The sequence below is a fragment of the Ascaphus truei genome, chromosome 2 (genome assembly GCF_040206685.1).
Source record: "Ascaphus truei isolate aAscTru1 chromosome 2, aAscTru1.hap1, whole genome shotgun sequence".
In the NCBI taxonomy this organism is placed as follows: domain Eukaryota; kingdom Metazoa; phylum Chordata; class Amphibia; order Anura; family Ascaphidae; genus Ascaphus; species Ascaphus truei.
This window is the reverse complement of record NC_134484.1, coordinates 407,821,363-407,836,482: the sequence shown is the minus strand read 5'-3', so window position 1 is coordinate 407,836,482 and position 15,120 is coordinate 407,821,363. Positions and strand designations below refer to the sequence as shown.

At 47.8% G+C, this 15,120-nt stretch overlaps 1 protein-coding gene across 2 annotated transcripts in view; it reads right to left on the bottom strand.

The window, feature by feature from the left end:
- The window catches only part of ZNF804B (zinc finger protein 804B), a 663,847-nt gene that overhangs the window by 145,416 nt on the left and 503,311 nt on the right, over positions 1-15,120 (bottom strand). The gene's annotated exons all lie outside the window — the stretch shown is intronic.

Below are 15,120 nucleotides of genomic sequence, written 5' to 3'. Positions count from 1 at the left end.
CTCCCAGCAACACCACTCGCAGCACAAGCACTCCCACTCCCTGCAACACCACTCTCACTCTCAGCAACATCACTCCCCTGAACAGTACGTTCACTCCGACGCGTACTCGCACGAGTAGCACTCCCACTCCCACCGGCATCACTCTTCCCACGCTTTGCGGGCATACTTCCAGCACTCACAAAAAACAGACAAGAAATGTACAAGCAATCACACGAAACACTTCCACATATAAAACAAGACAAAGATGTAAACAAAACAACAAAGGACAAAGCTCACCCAATACACAACAAGTCTCTCAGTCAATATGCAAATCTTCAATCGTCCAGCTCTGTGCGTCTCTCTCTCTCTCACTCCCAACAACACAGAGAATGATTAGCAGTACACGTTGCCTTTAAATATGGCGCGCAATCAAAAACATGCTTGTTTCGCCTGATTCAGCAAGATTTGTGATTGGGCAACCTATCAGCACCCCGCCACGCACGCCGATACACCTGTGTGTGATCGGATAATCATCGTGAGAGTGGGCGGATTTGTTTTCGGGTTGATTTTGAATGTATTCGGCACTTACTGCATACGGAGAGGAAAAATCGCCAATAACATGACTAATCGGTAAGATTGCCGATTTCACATAATCGACGCTTACTGCATGAGGCCCATAGTGTGGGGTAAGTTTCTGCTTAATGTTGTCAGCCTTGAAATTTGGTCTATAACAATAATCACATTGAGTTTGAGCTTTAAGTGTATTATATATAGTATACATTAACTATTAGCTTGTATGTGTAATATTGGGAGCAGCAATGCAACATTCAACACTGCTGCAATGTATTGATATGCATCCTAAACGCTAGGGATATTAGTAGGGTTTTTAACCACTTCCCACTCAATTATACCCTTTCATGACCTGTAATGTCAATAGGTCACTATCTGTATGCTTAATCCAGGGATTGCTATACATGCATCTATATTTATCCATCCTATAGGTATGCATGGTTATATATAATAATTGGCACCAATTATACTACCTTCATTTTTATTGGGGAATTATCACTAGCATTGTTTTTATTTTTACTGCATTTGTTCGCGCGTCAATGTTATATTGTTAATAAAATGACATTGTTTTATTTTTGGCCATTATTTGGCTTTTACTGGTATCCGTCCTCCTAGAGTGATGGGAGTGGTTACTATAGGTCATTTGTATCTGATTATTTGTTTGTATATATATGCCTTTGGCTTTCCCTATATGCACCGTCCTTAGTGTACATCATTATCTGCACCTATTGAAGTGAGCGGTGTTAGGTCATATTGCTTTGTAAACATCAATTTTGGGACATTTTATTCCAAGAGATATTAATAAATTATTTATAGAATTAGAAAGGAACTACTGTACACAAGCTAAAATTTGGTGGGAGATAGCCAGTCTTGAAAACTATGTGAGTCTAGATGTTGTACCAAGAGGCTTGAGGGTTAACCTTCCCCCTCCCAACCATCTGAATGGCAGGGCTTCTATTTGCTATTCAGACAGGGCTGGCTTGGGGAGATAGCCAGCTAGTTTGTGTTGTGTGTGTGTATATGAAGTAACCAATACCCTAACGACAAAACGCATAAGGGTTCAAACACTGATTGAGCTGAGCCTGGACCTTGCCTCTATCTCTGTCTGTTACTACGGAAGGGAGCTATGGAACTGAGGGATCGTATACAGCTTTGCCAGGGGACCGCTGTGTGGACGCACACTATCGAAGCTACCCGCTATGCATGCGGAAGGACATCCCACACCTCTAGCTGCAAGATTGGAGCTCCGCACCGGCAGGAGTATCACAAAGGGACCAGAGTTCATGTTCAACTCGCCTAATTCACTGATTTGTTGTGTGTGACCTGATTTTAGCATTGCAGTAATAAACCTTTTACTATTTACAGTACACTATGGAGCCGGCGCTGTCCTCTTTTATTTTCTACATATATATATGTAGCCAGGTCCCCCTCTGCCCGTCGCCCCTCCATCACCTGGCTGGCGATCGAGGGTGCCGCCGAGCCAATGGCGGACCCGTCGGCGCTTGCAGGAGTGAGGGGCAGATGGGAACTGGTGCAGGGGTTGCCGGGGACGCGTGAGGCCGGTTGCCAAGGCCGCGATCACGTTGTCAGGGCTCCCGGCGCTCCCGAAGCACGGCGGCGAGGGTGCCGCCATCTTCTATGTGTTCGCGCATGCGCAGTGAGTCCTCCGCATGCGGCGACCAGCCAGGGACCTTGCGCATGCGCAGTGACAGCATGCGAGAGGCAGCCAATCAGGGGAGGGCACACAGAAGGGACATCTCCCATGAGCCCCAGGACCACCCCACGTGACCCCAGGGAGCCAATAGGGCTACAGCATCTCCCTGCAGGGGAGAATGGATACATTTCGCGGGCTTGGACCACGCTAGTCAGTCGGTATCAGGAGCAGCTAGGGGAAGGAGGTAGGGTGCAGGAGTCAGTGACTCCCTGCACTAGGCCAGCAGCCCCCTAGGCTCCAGATAGCCCTGAGTCACCAGTAGTTGAGTGTTGTAGGGACAGGCCCCAGGTTAGGGACCCTGCCCCTTACTACACAGAGTCAGTTAGGGACACAGCAGACGCTGCGCTTTCTTCCAGAGGCTTGGGATCAAGCCTGCTCAGCACAGAGAGCGGAACCGTACCAAGGGTGGACCGCCCTCACAGATCTTCTCACCGAAGGAACCGGACGTCATCCTAAAGTCATCTGATCCTTTGTGAAGAGTCTTTAACGCCCAGGTGCTGTCGCACTGGGCAGGTAACGTTACGCACGTGCACACACGAGAGTACTCTCACATAGTGGCAGTGCTGACCACGGGACAAGGGGGGTTATTCTGTGGACACGGTGTGGGGGTACACGGTGGTGGGTGTGGGGATTATGCAATATCCTTATGCAGTGCTAACCGTTAATGTGTTTAGTAAATGTTATGCTTATATATATGCAGTAAAGCCAGTTCTCTTTTACAACTGTTTGCTTAATGTGATTGTTTCCTGTGAGGGCCTCCTCCCACTCCATTGGGATCCCTCCCAGGTGGAGGCGTTGCACCATGAGATCGTATTATATGTATGTACCCCAGGCTCCCCAAGTGGAGGCTTAGGCTCCTGAGAGCCACACAGGTTACACAGCAGGTAGTAGCATCTGTATTCACAGGGAATACCCGTTACATTTGGAGGCGCTGCTGAGATAGCCCTGGGGTGCCCTACTCAGTAGTTAACGTAGTATCCTATCAGTCAGCATGTCTGCGCTCACGCCCAAACAAGTTGCCAACTGGGCCCGAAAAGCTAGAAGAGCTCCTGCGACACGCGACACGTAGTCGCCGTAGACGGGGTACCTGCTGATGTATCCATGTTTACTGTCTGCAGCGCAGTAAAGACATTACCTGGTCTGGCGGGCGCCCGCCTCATCAGCAAGAACTCCAACATTGACCGGCAAGAGAACACCCTATTGCTGGCCACCGAACAAGCTATACCCCCTGATAGAGGCCCACGAGTAGTGTATCTACCAGAGACTTTACCGCAAGGGTGCCCTCTAATTTAGCCTGGAACCATTTCCAGTCACGTCACTTCCCTTACCAGACATGTGGGTTGGGAAGACAACGATATGGCCGCCATTACACCCATCAGATCAGACATATCCCTACCCCGAGTAACCTTCTCTTCTGATGCTAGGCAAGGGGCCACTAGCTGGGCCGGTAGCCCGCCAACCTCACCGGTCCCTAACCGGTTTGTGAACAGCTTCACCCCAACCCCTAACAGTCAGGGAGCGGGGATCACAAGTTCCTCTGACAGTGGTGGCTCCATGCTAGGAGTGACATTCCCGCAGCTTGTGGAAGCGATAACTACGTCCGCCCAAGCCCAAAATTACAGGAAGTTGAAGGCATTTTCAGGAATGGTTCCTGTCCCCGCAGGCGAAGAAAGCATCGAATCTTGGAAGGAACACACCCTCAAGGTGATCGATGAATGGCCCTGCTCTGAAACGGTCAGACGTCAGAGAATCCTGGAAAGCCTCCGACCCCCAGCAGCCACCATGGTCAGTGCACAGCGCGACCAAGACCCTGATCTCTCTGCTCATCAGATGGTAGACTTGTTAGTCCAGATCTATGGCAAAGATAAACAGGAGAGTGAGCTGTGGTTCAAATATTACGGTCTCCGACAGAAGGAGAAGGAAGACCTGTCAGACTTCCTTCAACGAATCCAGCTGGTCCTGTGGAAATTGCAAACTTGCGGCCTCATCCTAACCTCAGAGATGGACGAATACCGGCGCAAGCAGTTCCTCTGAGGGGCCATTCCCACGCATCACATTGTGATCATGATCAGGTGTTCCCTAATGGAGGGGCCTCCCCCTACCTTCATGGACATTTTGGGGATCATCAAAGGGCATGAAGCCTATACCAAGCTGCATACAGGCACTAAGGTCAGAGATCCCCCTGGGAGTGACATCCCGGGAGTCTCCGCTCGCCGGATCAAGAAACCTGTCAAAGAGGAAGAGGAGCCACCCAAGTCGCCCTCAACGAAAGGCCGGACTTCGGGGAGATCCTCCCCCACTTACCCAAGACAACTGGATCCTAAAGATATCGTCTGCTATGGCTGTGGACAGAAAGGCCATTTCTCCAGAGAGTGCCCTGACGGAGTCACCCAAGAAAAGAAAACCTTGAGAAAGTCCTTTACGGACGAAACGCGTAAGTGCGTTCCTACCATTGTTTTTTTGCACTGACCATTAAAGTACCCTTTTAATACTTATCCCTGTTTGGAGTTACCCTCATTTTGGCGATCCACTAGCTGGTATATTGCCAAGAAACGCTGCTGTGCTCCTCTACATCCCCCAGTAAAGGAAGCTCGGCTAGGTCTATGATCTGTTGAATACAGACCACAGAAGCCAAGACAACCGAGGCCACCCCTGCGCCTCCCAAAGCTCCTACTGACCTGAGCCCAGGCGATGGAACTCCAATCGGGGATGGTTACTGTCAGGTAGGCCCCTCTGCCATCGTGCGTGTGGTAGTAGAAGGAGTCTATGCCTCTGCTTTACTGGACACCTGGTCCCAAGTGACCATAATATATCGACAATTCTACGACCAACACCTTAAGCACTGTCCCCTGCGGTCGGCGGAACATATGAAGGTGAGGGGGTTGAGCAATGAATATTATCCCATCAATGGGATTGTGAGAGTTCAACTTGAGATACTTCAATTGAATACCGGTAAGAAACATTCCATGCATGTGGAGGCAATGGTATGCCCGAAGCCTCAAGGACAGTGTCAGTCCCCGGTCATCTTGGGAACAAATACGGACATAGTGCGAGCCGTAATCAGAGCCTACCTGGAAGAGAAATCCACTCCTTGACCCTGTACTGAGAGAGGAGTGCAACAGAGTATATGTCTTAGAGCGTCACGGGGACCTCTACAATCGTCAACGCGGACTGACAACCATTTTACCAGGGGGAGTGCAACGCCTGGCCGTCTGGTGCCGTTATCCGGATCGAGATGAGACCGATCATCTGTTCTCTCTGGAGAGTTCCCCTGAGGAAGAGACCCAGAGAGTGTATAGGGTAATACCCAAAGTGAGAGAGTGGACAACCGAATTCCTCTACGAACCTACTTGTATGTTCAAAATATCTCTCCATTTCCGATGGAAATTGATGTAGGACAAACTCTGGGCAGCATATATCCCGTCAGCCCGGTAGAAACAGTGCCCCAGGTGAACGCCGCTGCAGTGGGTGAACAGTTAGTCGATCTGGACTTCAACTTCGGAGACTCAACGCTGCCAACTGAGTGGAAGGATCGACTGACGGCCAAGCTGAATGAAAGAAGGACAGTATTTTCCACCAGCGAGATGGATGTTGGTCGCAGTCACAGCGCCCAACACACCATTAGGTTGAGTGACGCCACTCCGTTCCGTGAACGCTCTCGTCGCATCGCCCCCAGGGATGTGGATGATGTAAGGAACGCCCTGAGGGAAATGGAGACCGCTGGGATATTGACGGAGTCTCGGAGTCCTTATGCATCACCCATAGTGGTGGTAAGGAAGAAGAATGGATCTGTAAGATTGTGCGTCAATTATCGAACTCTGAATAATCGTACGGTACCCGATCAATACAACCTCCCTCGCATTGAAGAAATTCTGAATGCTCTAACTGGGAGCCAATGGTTTAATGTGCTCGACTTGTGATCTGGGTACTACCAGGTACCTATGAGTGAAGAGGACCAGGAAAAGACAGCCTTCGTCTGCCCCCTGGGCTTCTACCAATTTACGCTTATGCCCCAAGGTATATGTGGAGCTCCTGCTACCTTCCAGCGACTGATGGAGAAAACAATTGGGGACATGAACCCTCGGGAGTGTCTTGTCTACCTGGATGACATCATTGTCTTCGGGAAGACCATGGAAGAGCACGAAGAGAGGCTGTTGAAGGTGATAGACCGTCTTGGAAAAGAAGGATTGAAATTATCCCTTGACAAGTGTCGGTTTTGTCACACCTCGGTGACCTACGTGGGACACATTGTATCTGCTTAAGGATTTGCTACAGATCCAGCCAAAGTAGAAGCGGTAGTGAACTGGCCGCGTGCCGAGAATGTCACGGAACTGCAATCATTCCTCGGTTTCTGTGGGTATTACCGTCGCTTCGTGGAAGGGTACTCTAGTCGAGCTAAACCCCTGAACAATCTGCTGAAGATATGCCCTGAAGATACCGGAAGGAAGGCCACGTCGGCCCGTCAACCATTAGGCGATAAGTGGACGCCCGAGTGTGAACGGGCCATCCTGAACTTGAAGAAAAGCCTGACTGAAGCACCAGTGCTTGCGTATGCTGATCCAGAACAACCATACGTTCTGCATGTGGATGCCACTCTCAATGGACTTGGCGCTGTCCTGCATCAGAAGCACCCTGACGGTCTTCGGCCTGTAGCCTACATCAGCCGCAGTCTGACACCCAGTGAACAGAAATACCCTGTACACAAGCTAGAGTTCCTGGCTCTCAAATGGGCGATCACAGAGAAACTTCATGATTACCTCTATGGTGTTACGTTTGAGGTAAGGACAGATAACAATCCCCTCACGTACATCAATACTTCCGCCAAGTTGGATGCAGCAGGGCACCGATGGCTGGCAACCCTATGTAACTACAGATTCTCTCTGAAGTACAAGCCAGGGCCTTTGAACATTGGAGCTGATGCTCTATCACGACGACCAGGATTAAGTGCTACTCCCGATGATGATGAATGGGAAGAGATCCCCGGGCCTGGGATGCGAGCAATGTGTAGCATAGCGGCAGTCATCAATGATCAAGTGGCCTTCTCCGAACTACGAGTTGCAGATTCATTAGGATGCCAGTCGCAGGCTATTCCCGCCACTTACTGTGATCCCAAGGGAATGAACATAACCCATGACAAAGTCATAAGATGGAAAGACTTAGTGGACTATCAAATGAAAGATCCAGTAATCAGCATAATTCGGCAAGCTGTTCAAAGAAAGAATCCAGCTCTACTGAAGAGTGCTCCCCGAGACTTGATGGCGTTGCTAATGCGTGAGGTGGACAAGTTCGAGATAGACAATTGCTTGCTCTATAGGGTAGTCCAATATCACAACCACCCTGATAGGCGACAACTGGTTCTACCCCAAAACTTGAGATATATGGTGTTGAAGCCTCTACATGATGAACATGGGCACCTCGGTGTAGAGAAGACTTTTGGGTTAGTCCGAGACCGGTTCATCTGGTCCAAGATGCAGGAAGCGGTGGAACAGCACTGCCACCGTTGTTCCCGGTGCGTCCAATGCAAGACTTTGCCTACCAGAGCAGCACCCATGGCCCATCTCAAGAGTTCTGGTCCAATGGACCTGGTGTGTATGGACTTTTTGAACCCGATACCCGAGGAATCTGTAACGTGCTGGTCATCACGGACCATTACACCCGGTATGCTCAGGCCTTCCCCACAAAAGACCAGAAGGCCATCACAGTCGCAAAAATACTATGGGAGAAGTTCTTCGTTCACTACGGTCTTCCAAACCGACTTCACTCCGACCAAGGGCGAGATTTTGAGAGCACTCTGATCCGAGAATTACTCAAAATGCTGAACATCGCCAAATCCCGGACGACTCCGTACCACCCCGAAGGAGATGCTTTGCCTGAACGATTCAACAGGACCTTGTTGGACATGCTCGGAACCCTGAAGGGTGCGCAGAAAACGGAATGGAGTCGACACGTAGAAGCTTTGGTACACGCGTACAACTGTACTCGCCATGAGTCCACTGGATTCTCCCCATACTTCCTCATGTTTGGGTGGGAGGCAAGACTCCCAGTAGATGTGCGTCTTCGAGTATCAACGGATGGGATACACAATGCTACCCATTTCAAGTATGTGCAAAGGCTAAAGGACAGTTTGCAGCAAGCGTACCAACAGGCTGAGAAGTCTACAGCTAAACTGAATGCTGGCAATAAGAGACGATCTGACAATAAAGTCAAGTATCGGGAGCTACGTCCTGGGGACGCTGTGTTGCTTCGTAATCTGGGAGTCCCCGGAAAACATAAACTGGCGGACCGGTGGAGAGACGGTGTATATGAAGTAGAGTCACAGATGCCCGGCCTCCCAGTCTATCGCATCAAAGACACTGATGGCCGGGTAAAGGTTTGGCATCGTAATCACCTTCTCCCCATTCCCCAAGTGGGAGACGAAGAAGCAGAAATACTGGCCACACCGCTCAACGGTGAGTCCGACTTATCAGAGATGGGTCAAGAGACAGTAAATAACGAAACCCACTCTGAAACTCCTGAAGACCCTATGGAAGGACCCTCTCAAAGGGACTATTCCACAGAAGGGGCATCTCCCGGAGGAGCTACGGGTAAAGGGCCCCGTAGGCCAACGCCTACTAAGGGGGCACCAACAGGCCAGCCTTTGGATCCACAGAGCCCGAGCTTTGTGCCTAACAGAGACTGTTCAGAGACATTTCTCCCCTCAAGGGAAGAGACTGAGCCACAGGACTATACTTATTACTACCCAGAGGGAGTTGCTGAAGAACAGCTCCGTAGGAGCCAAAGAGTCAGGTACCCTCCAACTCGGGTAACCTTTGATCAAATTGGGGCACCCATTATGAAACTCAGCAGTGGTCTCGCAGCAGAATGCAGTCTGTCATTGTGATGTTCACTGAAATGTGCAATCTGATCTAGAAATGATAAGTTAAGATCGCATTGATTGTTGCATTTTTATTATATAACGATGTTGTGCCATTTTCATTATATAACTTTTGTACATAGTTATATTGAGTTGTGTCCCAAGCGAGGATGTTGGGGTTTTTACCAGGGGGAGGATGTAGCCATGTCCCCCTCTGCCCGTCGCCCCTCCCTCACCTGGCTGGCGATCGCGGGTGCCGCTGAGTTAATGGCGGACCCATCGGCGCTTGCAGGAGTGAGGGGCAGATGGGGACTGGTGTGGGGGTTGCCGGGGACGCGATCGCGTTGTCAGGGCTCCCGGCGCTCCCGAAGCAGGGCGGCGAGGGCGCCGCCATCTTCTATGTGTTCACGCATGCGCAGTGAGTCCCCGCATGCGGCGGCCAGCCAGGGACCTTGCGCATGTGCAGTGACAGCATGCGAGAGGCAGCCAATCAGGGGAGGGCACACAGAAGGGACTACATCTCCCATGAGCCCCAGGACCGCCCCACGTGACCCCAGGGAGCCAATAGAGCTACAGCATCTCCCTGCAGGGGAGAATGGATACATTTCGCGGGCTTGGAGCAAGCTAGTCAGTTGGCGTCCGGAGCAGCTAGGGGAAGGAGGTAGGGTGCAGGAGTCAGTGACTCCCTGCACTAGGCCAGCAGCCCCCTAGGCCCCAGATAGCCCTGAGTCACCAGTAGTTGAGTGTCATAGGGACAGGCCCCAGGTTAGGAACCCTGCCCCTTACTACACAGAGTCAGTTAGGGACACAGCAGACGCTGCACTTCCTTCCAGAGGCTTGGGATCAAGCCTGCTCAGCACAGAGAGCAGAACCGTACTGCACCGACACACTTTATTCGAGCAAATTCCCAGTATGTACCTGGCAGATACCTGGAATGCGCCGCTCCTCACCTCTGACAAGCCCCGTTGCGTTTGCCTTCCCAGCCTGGGTTCATGCCTGGCAGACGGGTGGCTGATCTGTTAAATGATAATGATTAGGATTTAATAGGCTGCAATGCTTCGCGTGTCTACCAGATGGCATAAATTCATGAATTGTAATGCAGTATATATATATATACTGTGCAGTATTGCAGCCAGCGGGAATAAAATGCTTCAATCCCTGCCTGGAAAATACCTCAATGCACTCGGGCAGAAAACAGTCACAAACCTCAATACACCCGGGTATACCCGAATTCGTGGGACTAGCCGAGCTCGAATAAAGTGTGTCGCCAGTGTACCAAGGGTGGACCGCCCTCACGGATCTTCTCACCGAAGGAACCGGACGTCGTCCTAAAGTCATCTGATCCTTTGTGAAGAGTCTTTAACGCCCAGGTGCCGTCGCACTGGGCAGGTAACGTTACGCACGTGCACACACGAGAGTACTCTCACATAGTGGCAGCGCTGACCACGGGACAAGGGAGGTTATTCTGTGGACACGGTGTGGGGGTACACGGTGGTGGGTGTGGGGATTATGCAATATCCTTATGCAGTGCTAACCTTTTAATGTGTTTAGTAAATGTTATGCTTATATATATATGCAGTAAAGCCAGTTCTGTTTTACAACTGTTTGCTTAATGTGATTGTTTCCTGTGAGGGCCTCCTCCCACTCTGTTGGGATCCCTCCCAGGTGGAGGCGTTGCACCACGAGATCGTACATATGTATGTACCCCAGGCTCCCCAAGCGGAGGCTTAGGCTCCTGAGAGCCACACAGGTTACACAGCAGGTAGAAGCGTCTGTATTCACAGGGAATACCCGTTACATATATATATATATATATATACATTGTGATAGTAGGGGTAAATATGGCAGCTGTTAATAAAGGTTAATTCTGCCATTACCACTACCTGTCAGTAATACATTGGTATTGTATTATATGTTATGTACTGTATATATGTATGTCTTTGCTTGGTTCCAGCACCTCAGGAATAAAGGTTCAATACTGTATGTTTGCAAGAGAATTGTTGCAACTTGGTCTGTGACCTTTCCCTGTATCCTTGTTATGTTGCAGTTCTACCCATCAATCAGGGCCTGGGCATGTAGGCAGCACCTGGCCCTGAGTGTTGCAATATTATGTTTTAAGTGTATAAATAGGTGGGGATGGAGACCCCTAGCAGACAGAGCCTGCAGAAAGTTACAGCGGTGTAGCTGTGACAAGAAGAAACTGCAGTGTCCACTCTAGTGCTGGTCTCAGGCCTGAAAACCAGTCCTGTGGGCACTGGGCAAGTAGAGAGAACCTCTTATCTCAGGGTCTTCTCTCCATGGGGTCAGGCCAAGGCTGTAATGGAGTGGAGGGCAAGTTCAGGAAACATGGAAAGGGGGCGCTAGGAACTTTTCAACTTGGTGGCATTTATTATGCACAACAATTCCTTAGAGTCCAACAGGACAGGTTTTGGTGAACATAGTATTCCGCTGTATTAGCATACAGCAGCATCATCAAGACAGGTTTTCGTGAATATAAGTGAAGAAGGCATTCCGCCATAGAACAGTGTATTAGCATACAGCATAATCATCAGGACAGGTTTTAGTGAATATAAGGGAACAGAGCATTCCACCACATAACAGTGTATTAGTATACAGCAGCATCATCAGGACAGGTTTTAGTGAACATAGTGAATAGGGCATTCTGCCATAGTAACCATTTCTTCCTCCAGACAGGAGTTCCATGCAGGCAATATAGAACTCACGCCTGTCATTGAATGTGGAGTATGGAGTCACCACCTCCCACGCAAGAATAGCCTCTCTTGGTCCCTAGCTCAAGGACCCCGCATTTCAGAAAATTCACCCTGTCTGTTGCTACACGGAGGGGGTTTTTCTATTTTTTTTTATACCTGCCTGGCTTGTCCAGCTTGTGCTTGTGCCCCTAAGCCCCTCACCCCCACCCCCTCTGGGGTCTGCTCTTCCTTGGGTCTCCCCTCTCCCTATAGACTGACTATATTTTAGATGGAGCTACATCTCTATACCTTAGGAGAGGCCAGCCCCCCCCCCCAAACCCTGCCCCTGTAACTGGGCAGATCTAACTGTAGGAAGGCCACTTACCCTGACATGTGACTCCAGCATCTTGCAGACCCAAACATGTGCCTGAAAGTGCAACAATATAACAATAACTGTGGATGTGATCTCACATGTAAAGCCTTGTGACTGATTAACCCTGGCACTGCCTGCTGTTACCAGGACTGACATGCCAGGCCAGAGAAATATATAGCAGGGTGCTACACAAGCCAACACAGGGTTTAACCGGAGTCGAAAGTAAATTAGTTGCTCACTTTGCAACGGCAACGAGATGCGAGATCGCAGCATTGTAAAAACAGAAAGAAATTCCGTCCATTTCTAAAATTAGAAACAGAATCTGGTTTATCTGCCAGATGGAAAAATTAACAAGTTTGGTTAATGATTCTGGTGCTAAATTCCAAAAAGTCTGGCTGCCATGGCTGGCTCAAACAGACATCCAGGGGTGAATAATACACAAATAAAAGCATTTAGTTAGTCACCGAATTATATCGACTATTCGTTTTTGATTACTAAGCTCGGCTAACACGGTACAGATAAAGAAGAGAGAGAGATACAGATACAGGAGAGAGAGAGATACCGATACAGGAGAGAGAGATACAGATACACGAGGGAGTGAGAGAGAGAGAGAGAGAGAGAGAGAGAGAGAGAGAGAGACTCAGTGAGTACAGACACTGACTGGCACTGAGATTGAAGCAGGGGAACCTGGTTCCTCAGGCACAAAAAAAATAGATTGTAAGCTCTACCAGGCAGGGACTGTGTCTGCAAAAATGTCTCTGTAAGGAGCTACATAAATAGCAGCGCTATACAAGAACAAAAAAATAAAAATATATAATGTAGAGGTATATGAAGAGGAGAAAACCTGTCCATGTAATGTGGTGTAAAGTTGTGATCCAAGATCTGTTATGTAAGAATCATTTGTATGTACAGCAACAGCTATTCAATTATTACATGTGTTCAGGTCAATTGAGCAGTTGGGCCTATTGTTGACACTATAAAAGACTCAGATCCTGGGGATCATACCCCTGATGAAGTGACATTGCCACGGAACACGTAGGTTTGAACTACGCAAGTTGTGTATCCAGCAAAGCCACGTGTCAATTGGAAATCTAGCGTGTCTCCTACAGGAAATAATGAGGTAACAGTATATTAACCAACAATTGGTTAACTGAGGAAGATGTTCATAGGCGGCTTGATAAAATTAAAGTAAATAAGGTACCTGGCCCAGATGAGATACATCCAAGAGTTCTCAAGGAGTTAAATTCAGTAATAGCGAAACCATTACATTTAATATTCAAAGACTCAATTTCCATAGACTCAGAACCACAAGATTGGCGTAAAACAGATGTGGTGCCTACAGTATATTTAAAAAGGAGAGATAGATCCAAACCGGGGAATTACAGACCTGTAAGCCTGAAATCAATAATGGGAAAGCTACTTGTAGATTTAATACGGGATAATATTCAGGAATACCTAATAGAAAACACAATTATTAGTAATAGTTAGCATGGATTTATGAAGGGCCTGTAACTCGGGAAGCAGGGTGTCCCAAGATCTGAAATCAATGCGACTCAGTTCCGGAAACCCCTTTTTACAATACTGTATTATTAAAAGAAAATAAAAGCCCTGCGATCCCCTGTTAGAGACGTACAGGTAGAGTGACCGATTCAATCTATCTCTTACTGCATCTATTACAGATAGGTGAAGCCAGGTTGGATTCACACAGCAGGGACCCCCACTGTGTTAATCCGATGAGCAAAACATACAAGGCAAGCAGTAGAGAACAGGTAGCTATCGTACATCTGTATTATGTAATAGCAGTTGGGAGTAAATGGGTTCTGGGAGAATGGTGAGGAGCTCCAAGAATGCATACTAAACGGCATCACACTTCCCTTAAAGGTGTGAATGCTTTTTTATCCATAAAAATAAATAAAATGCGGATGAGAAATTGTATTTAACTTATGGTGTTTCATTGATGGATAGAGAATGTATTACGATTTTTCCAAATTCAGTGTTGAAATAATTGATTATATAATTTCGTTTCTTGCTAAAAACAGAACATTGATCATGCACACATAATAAAAGCAATGTTTACTCGCTCATCCAACAACGTTTGATAAAATATAGCGTTTTTCTAGCTTAAAGAATTGTAAACTGGTTACTTACAGTATTTATTGAAAAAGAAGCGACATTCTACTACAGTATTTTAATTTGCTGTTTTTTTGTTTCGTTAAAAAAGACTACTACAAATAAAAAAACTAATTTCTGGTTTGAATACCTTATTAACTTCTAAGTCCATATGTGAACAGTATTTTGTTACATATTACCTGTCATAATTTCAGCAAGCATTTAAAAGCAGCACCAGCAGCAGCAGCACCAGCAGCACCAGCAGCAGCAAGCAGAAAAATAAAATACATCAATAGATAACAAAACAGTGCCTGAATCGCTATTTGGAATAAAGTCTGTTTGTACATTGAGGGAACCACCTTTTGTTGCATCTTTTTTCACACCCTTTTCAGCCCGTTCAATGCCTATTTATAGATTTGTCAAACGAATGGCTGGAACCAAATTTCAGAATTGCTCATTTTCCTTCCATCTCTTTCTTCTCCAAACCTGAAATATCTTTGCAGATGTTTGTAATATAAATTATTTCTATTTATTTTTTCTTGGATGTACACATTATTATACATCAACCTGCTTTTTGTCTGTGTACTACATTTCCAATGTCGGGTCAGCACAAAGTTTGTGTAGGACTTCGATCATCCTCCACAATGATTAATTAACAGAATTACATGTTATAGACACTCCATGCCCATGAAAATGCTTGATCCCAAACGGAAAAGGAGTCTGATTTATTTTGTTCACATCCAACCCAGGTTCTGAGGTGCTCTGCATATTACATAAAACTAGGTAATGTGAGCAGAATTTCGAGCCAAATTTCAGAGGTATAGTCTGACTG